The following is an 8,846-nucleotide window of genomic DNA, read 5'->3' on the forward strand; positions in this document are numbered from 1 at the left end:
AAGTGTCCACATTTTATTGTGCAAAAAGTTAATGGTGGGTTACCATTTAATTTGTCTTGAGTTGCATCTTAGTTTGAAAAACTTAAAGGCAATTTTTTTTTCCAAATGCACTTAGACCTAGTTTACAAGCACTTGAATGGGGTGTGTTATTGGTATGCACAACTGGGGTCCACCATGTATGGGAGAGAATTGTGTTTCTAGTTGCACTTTAAAAACCTGTGATTTTTTTTGTGCAAAAAGTCTTTTGTGGGTCACAACTTAAATGCTCTTATGTTGCAAGTTAAATTAAAAAATGGGCCAGGGAAGTTTTTCCACAAATGCACTTATACTTGGTTTAGAATAACTGGGATGTGGTGTGGTATTGATGTGCACAAGTTGGGACCAAATCTATAATTTTTTTTGTTGCAAAAAAGTCCTTCGTGGGTTACAACTTAATTTCTTTTGAGTTACAAGATAATCTAATACTATATACAATTCTGAACTAACAAATGACAAGTTCTTCAATTTTTTAATATTTTTGAACCACTTCCATTCAAAAAAAAAATTCTACAACAGGAAACAATGGATACGTGTCAATCTTTCATAATTTTGAACATTAAAAATTAAATAAAAAACCAAACACTCTCTCATTATTTTTTTTGACCTAACGTGTCTCATACACAATTCCTCTTTCTCAGCCTCTTTCAAACCTCTTTAGGTTCTTCTCTCTCTTTCTCACATTCAAACCACTTCAGCTTCTTCTCTCTCTTTCTCACTCACACATTCAAACCGCAGTTTATTCTCTCTCCTTCTAACTCACACACATTAAAACCTCTTCATCTTCTTCTCTCTCTTTCTCAGTAGCACGCAACATCATGATTTCCAGATAATCTTCATACTCACAGATAACACCATGGCAAAGAGTTCATCTTCTTCTCAAGCAAAGAGTTCATTTTCTTCTTATATTTTCTTTTATCTATGTGATTTTTGTGTTGATGCTTACTTTTTTTTGTTTAAATTCTTGAAATGAAGAGGTCAAAGACATGCAAGAGTCTTAAAGAAACATCAGACATTTTCTAGGTTCTTTCTTTGTTCTTGATGATTTTCGAGTGTTGTTTTTCTCTGAGATCTACTTATTTTGGATGGGTGAATGTTTTCAGATCTACTTTTCTTTGTTGACCAAATGTGTTGGATCGAGGTTTTTGTCTCAGATCTACTGTTGTATGGATTTGTTCTTCTCAAATCTACTTTTGTTTTGGTTGATTTTTTCCTTTGATATTCTTGAGCACCTTCACGAGACTTAAAAAAAGGTAACCACTTCTCATTTTATTGTTCTTCTACCATGTTCTCATATTTACTTTTCTTTTGGTACGAGATGTGTTAGATGTAGGTTTTTCTCTCAGATCTATTTCTCTTTTCAATGGTTTCTTTGCTCTCAGATTTTCTTTTCCATGTATATTGTTCGATGGATTTTTTCTTCTCAGATCTACCTCTCTTTTGGTTGATATTTTGCTCCGAGAACCTTGAGCAACTTGACGAATATAAAAAAGGTAACAAGAATTCTATTTTTTTTTTTTCGTTCTTCTACCATCTTCTCATATCTACTTTGTTTTCTATTATTTTTGTTTCTCATGGATATTTTTCTCTAAGATCTACTTATTTTTATTCGGTGAATTTTTTTCATATTTTATTTTCTTTGTTGACGAAATGTGTTGGATCGAGGTTTTTTTCTTAGATCTATTGTTAGATGGATTTGTTCTTCTCATATATACTTTTTTTGTTGTTGATGTTTTCCTCTGAGATTCTTGAGGACTTAGACCCTACTAAAACAAAGGTAACAACTTCTGATTATTGTTGTTCTTCTACCACATTCATGTGTTGGACAAGATCAAAGATTTAAGAGCTCTTGAAAGCCACATTCACGTCTCTGAAGCACAAAACTTGCAACATGATTTGGTCTTTTCTGTTCAAAAATCACAATGGTATGTGGATCAATTATTTCGTTTCTAATTCTAAATTGTTTTTGGATTTGTTTTAACTGATGAATGTATATTTTCTGCGAGGTGGATCAAATATTTGAAAAATACAATAAAGGTTGAATCTTTGAAGCTTTCACTCTTTTACTACGATAATAAAGGTAAAAAAGTTTTATACTGTGTCGAATCCTTTATTCTTCTGTAAGATTTGAATGATTTTTTTATTTTTTAAACTGATGAATGTATATTTTTTGCGAGGTGGATCAAATCAAATATTTGAAGAACATAGTAAAGGTTGAATCTTTCAACTTTTTACTCTTTGACGACAACAATAAAGGTACGTAAGTTTTATACTTTGGTAAGTTTTATACTTTGGCTGATATTCTCTTCTTCTCTAAGATCTAATTTTTTATTTTATTTCTTTAAGTTTTTATTCTTCAGTTTTGATTTAAATTTTTAATTTCTCAACATATTTTTAAATCTGGTAGATCGTTCATTTGTTTGAGACAACAAAGATACAATTTTTTCGTCTTATCTCTTATGTTTTCCACTTCTACCAGATTTAAGTACTTCTGCATGTTTTTTTTTTTTGCTGTGATGAATGAATTTTTTATTCGAGATGGATGACATGTTTGAAGAAGACAACAAAGGTACAACCTTTTTTTGTTCTCTCGGATCTTTTCTGCTTCTACCATTTTTTTGTACTTTGTTATGTATTTTTTCTCTAATGAATGAATGTTTTCTTTGTTTGTAGATTTTTTTTTGCGTATAGAACATTATAGTAATGAAGGTTTTCTTTTAGATCAATGAATTGCTCGAAGAAGACAACAAAGGTACAATTTTTTCGTCTTTCATACAAAGGTAGAATTTGTTTAGCCGAATAGGTTTGAAGAACACCAGAAAGGTACAAGCTTTCTATCTTCCAACTTCTGTCGAATCTTTTCTTCTTCTACTAAATATAATTCCTTTTTTTTTGGAGATGAATGATTTGTTTGAAGAATACAGGTTGGTTTTTTCGTAATAAAAAAGACTTAGTGAGGTATTTTCGCAACAGTGGACTTTCAACTATTGTGTTCCATGGATCACTAAACCAAGTCCAATGCAATTTTGTGATAACAACAACATCTGTGAAGATAGGTCGCAGCTAGAAAAAGTTTTGTGTCTTTGACTCACTAAAGGAGAAGGATAATGTTATTTTCGAAGTTGTGAGTGAAAAAACAAGCATGCATGTAAAAGTTCTTTATAATCTACCATTGTTTTAATATATGTAGTTTACTATCTTCTCAAAAATATTAAGTAACCTGTCATTTTTTGTTATTTTATATTTTATGTACTTTTAGAAGAGTCATTAGTTAAATTGTTAAGATCTTTAATGAAAATAATGGACAAAAATAAATAATAAGAACTTTTTAAAATATTGTTTAACTTTTAAAGATATCATGTTAATATGATTTTTTGTATCACAATATATTCTTTAATAAGTACATAAGTGAATTAAATTGAATTTAATTAAATTAAAAAAATATTAGAAATTAAATGTTTTACCGTCATTAATGCTTTTCATATTCCAAGATTACAATTACATTCAATGTAAACATATTCCAAGATAATCTGACATTTCACACCGCTCAAGAAACATTTGCAAAATCTCTTTGTATTATGAAATCTTTTCTAATTCCAACTCATGGAATCTCTTTCTATTTAAAATTTGAAAAGTAATTAGTTTTGAAATAGCACTTAATAATATTTGTAATTTAATTGATGTAATTAATGCCACATAAAACTGTCATATAATTGACACTAGGCTTTTTTTTGCATTTCAAAATTTTTTAAATATAATCTTTGCAATTTTCACAAAAACATGATAATATGAATTGTTCAGGTTTAGATCTAAACTAAAAAATTTGTATTTAAAATTGTATGCTAATGACTTCTCTAATAGGTTAAAACGTTTCATTTGTATGCACTTTGTCTATCTTTTATGTAAACTAGGAAGCATGCACTAGTGCAGAATTCCCATTTTACCTCGCCTTATATGCCTCGGTTGGCCAAAAACCGAAGCATATAATGGCGCGGTGGCATTTTTGCAATTAAAGCCAAGTTTTAGGCTTCGGTTCTCCAAATACTCGAAGCCAAAGAGCAGTATAGGCCCCGGTTCGCTCAAAACCGGTGCCAAAGAGGGGTATAGGCCTCGGTCCAGTAGGACCCGAAGCCAAAAAGTGGCTGAAAGTCAGGGGTATAGGCCTCGGTCCAAGGAGACCCGGTGCCAAAAGGGGGTCAATTGCCTCAGTTCCTCTAACAACCGAAGCCATAGGGTTTATTTAGGGTTCAAAATTCACAAAGCCTTCTTCCTCCCCGCGCCGCCTCTGCAATTCCACTTTCTCTCTCTCCGCGAAGCCCTTCCTTCACTTTCCCTTTCTTCCTCCTTCACCTCTCCTCTTTCTCTCTTTCTCTCTACAACCTGCTGCTCCAGCCACCCACCACCACCATGCGAAGCTCTGCACCCACCAGCCACCCACCCTTTTCTTCGCTCGACAGATCTGCCGCCACCATGGCCTCCTCTTCGACGCCGTCCCACGCGCCCGAGGTAGGGTATAAAATCTGCGATGTTGAAAGCGCCAAAGAGTTTCGAAAACTCCTGCAGAATCCCATGAACTCGTCCTGCCCCTCCTGCGAGTTCGACCCAAAGGCCGCGCGGTAGATGATGTTTTTCGTCAGGTTGAACACGAGCTCGCCGACGTTGATGGCTTTTCCGGCGGAGGCCGCGACGGAGCGGACTGCAACGTCGACCTCGTCACGTACGGAATGGTGGCGAGACTCACAAGGCCGCAGGCCACGTTCTTTGCGGAGGCAGCAACTCATCAGAGAGTGCCCTATCCTTTCCAATATTGAACCCAAACAAATCAAAGTTTGGTTTCAGAATAGAAGGTGACCCTTTTCAAATGAGCCAAATGTCAAAGTCTTCTGTTTCTTATTATCTCTTGCAAAAAGCCATCACCTTCACCACTTTTTTCTTTCTTGTCCCAGTGAAGAAAAGTAGTTTCTTTGTTTTTTTTTTGTTCTTACAAGACATTGGTGAATTTGGTGCTGTTAAATCTTTTTTCATGAACTGGAAAGTGGAAAGTGGGTGAATCTGAAGAGAATGGGTTTGTTGAGAATGGGTTTGTTGATGATGGATGGTTACTGATGGGTAGTGACGGGGTATATGGCCTCGGTTCTTACCATAACCGAGGCCAAAGGCTCTGCGAAATTTTTAATTAAAAAAAATATTGTTGAACCTATGGTTCCGGTCCCTCGACAACCGAGGCAGAAAAGTGTTTTTACGCCTCGGGTGATAACCGAGGCCAAAAGGCACCCCCTTTTGGCCTCACCCCAATATGCCTCGGTTCTAAAACCGAGGCAGAATGCCAAAAATAACCGGGGCCAAAAGCCCTTATTACACTGGTGATGTGGAAGAAGGTTTATACTTCTAATGACTTAGAAGAAGATTTTCATATTGTATTTGAGTGTGATGATGTTAGATATAATGAAAATATTAAAGTTCTATGTGTTTAAGTACTATGTCACTTTTAAGTGTTATTTTTACTTTAGTAATGTTAATATTAATATATTAATTCCATTTTCTTCACATTATCTAAAGTTATTCACATTATCTATCAATTTTTTTTATAATTTGTAATTTGGATAATAAATAATGAACTTTAAAATTTAAGTTTAGTTATCTTTATTATATAAAATATTTATCACTCACATAAAAAATGTATTACATGAAATACCAACCTAACATTAGAATTTGTTTTTTAAGTTTAATGTAGGTTTCTTCAAGAAGTTTTTTCATCTTCCAAGGAAGTAATTAATATTAACAACAATCAAAATTAATTTTTTATTTTTCCAACGTTACTGCAAGTATCCATCACTGATTAATTGGACTCCGTGCACTGACAACTCATGGTTCTCAAAATTTAAGAAAGTTTTCTCTCTTCCAAGACATCTTTCTCATTAATTATGACATATTAAGAAAGTAATTATTTTTTGTGTCTCAATGCAATGCCATATATCTATGTGCATTTCAACCCAAAGTCTGAAAACATTAATTATGAACAACTTTTTACTTTGCATGTTCCCACCAAATAAATTAGTGTTGGAAAGAATATCAAGAATTTTTCTGAATATGAATAATAGTTATACCAATAAGTGCACATCAAACACTTCTCACTTTCTCAAAAATTAGTTTACCAATTCCAAGATGTTTGCATTAATAATTATTAAAACTTTAAATATCAACATTACAATGATGTTTTGTGGCACTCAATTCACCTCTAAACATTATAGTGTTATCTACACATCTACCACATCCATATAGATACAATGTACTTTACATATTTCTACAACCTAATTGATTTAATGTATTATAATTTATAATTAATATTAATTTAATTTTTTTAATTTAATCTCTTTATAAACGTGTCAAAACCTTTCAATTTGCCATAATTACTTCTCATCTTCCACCATCACCTAATGTGCATTTAATTATTGAATTAGCTGTCTATATTCTCCATGGTTGGAATTTGCATTTTACATAAGTGAATTCGAAATTGAAACTTACTACTTTACATTTTTTTTATATATAGTAGATTATTAAATGGAAACGTTGCTACATATCGTAATTTGGTTTTCAAGTATACAATATTTTTATTGAATTTCTAATTTAAATTGGACTCTCTAAATTTAAATTATTTTTAAAAAATTTAAGTTCTTATATTTACAATTATTAAAAAAATTCATATCTTTGATTTTGAATAAAAAATTTAAATATTTCACACCATCTCTCTTCTGTCTTAATTATTATTAACATAATTACTGTTACTATTATCATAACTATAATTCTATCAAATAATTATATTTCATTTTAACAATTTTTTTAAATGTTAATGTTATTATTACTATTGATATTGTTATTATAATTATAACCTACTATTATATTATATTTTAATTTATTTCTTTAATTATTTTTAAATCATTAATATTAATATTGTAATTATTATTATTATTAATTAATCAATTATTATATATTTTAATTAATTATTATTATCGTTAATGTTAAAAATATTAATTTTGTTTAATATTATTATTTAAATTAATAAATATATTTTAATCAATTATTATTTTATTATTATTATTATTGTTTACTTATGAATTTTACATTTGGATTTACTCTAAATTAAAATCTTTTATTACACTTTATTAAAAATTTATTTTTAAAAAAAGTATATAAAACTTTAGAAAATATATAAAAGTTAAAATTAAATAAAAAAAGTCAAATCATTAGTAAACTAATCATTTCATGTAATTAATTAGTAAACTGACGCAATTTTATAAAAAATTGTCAAAATGACCCATTTTTGTAAAAGAACCAAATTTGTTTTATATTTATAAAATTGTAATTAACATTTGTTATTTCAATTGTAATTATTACTTTTTATTTAAATTATTATTTGTAATGTTTTTTATTTTAAATTATAACTTTTTATTTGATTTTCATTTTAGAATATTATTTGAAAATGTTTTTAAACATTATTTTTAATATTAATATTAATATCAAATGACATGTAATCTTATATTTTATTAATTTTTTCTTGGAAATTCACTCCATTATACTTTCTTTATTATGTTAGTGTATCAATGAATTTGACATACTAATTTTTTTTAATCTGTTTAATTTAATAAAACCAAACAGTTTCTGCGAAGTTTTTACTTACTCATTCGCAAACTTATTTCTTAAAAGAAATTTACCTTTAGATTTTTTCAAAGCATCTTTACGAAGTAAACTAAAAATGTTATTTTTCACTGATCATTTAGTTCAATAAAATGCAAATAGTTGTTAATAAATTGTCCAAGAATATAATGTATACAGTACAAAATAGATACGCATAATTTATAGTATATAATATATATTTTTCAAAAAGATTTGGGAATATTAAAATTTTGAATTTGTAAATAAATATATAATAGATGACTTGATTGCATACTTTTATTAATAAATTTATTCTCATTAAATGAGTACACATTGTCTCATACATTGATTTTCATACAAATATTAAATGAATATTGAATCTTCCAACACACATTCTTCAACCTCTGCTAGCCATAAATGTTTTCTATGAACATTTTTGTAAATGTATTAGACACAACTTTACATCTTCTAAAAAATGGCTTTGGGTTCCCTCATTATTCTCATACACCCCACCTTTTTCATCCTTCCAAAAAATTTTGTAGATGTGTTATGTATAGATGCTATATAACCATATCAACACTATCGTACCACCAACGTCCTTTTTTTCTCAACATCATTGGAAAAATAAATTTAAAAAAGTATAAATGAAAAACTAAAAGTCTTTTTAATTACCAAAACATTTTATCGCATACAAGACATTAGAAAATCTTAACTGATGATGATAGGTATACAAAGTCATAACTAGAAACTTTTTGTGTCATCTAACTTTTATATTTTTAAATAGTCTTATCAACAATTTTTATATTGTTCATCATTTTTTTTTAGAATCTAATATTTACGTTTTTCTACATTGTCAAATCAATATTTTATTTAAAACTAAACTTTATTTCTTAATTTTGATTAACTCGGTATATTATTTAAAATAATTATATATAACATATTTTTTGCTGAAAAAAATATATAAATAACATAAATAATTTTTTATAATAAAAAATTAAGATATTATTATTTAATTTTATAAAATAAATTATTTATATTAAATTTAATTATAATTGTATAATTTTTAAAATTATATATGGGTACAAATAATTATATACAATACATTTTATTAAAAATATATACAAATAACTTAAATATATGTTAATCATAAAACAAAT

Source organism: Vigna unguiculata, chromosome 10 (genome assembly GCF_004118075.2).
Source record: "Vigna unguiculata cultivar IT97K-499-35 chromosome 10, ASM411807v1, whole genome shotgun sequence".
Lineage (NCBI taxonomy): Eukaryota > Viridiplantae > Streptophyta > Magnoliopsida > Fabales > Fabaceae > Vigna > Vigna unguiculata.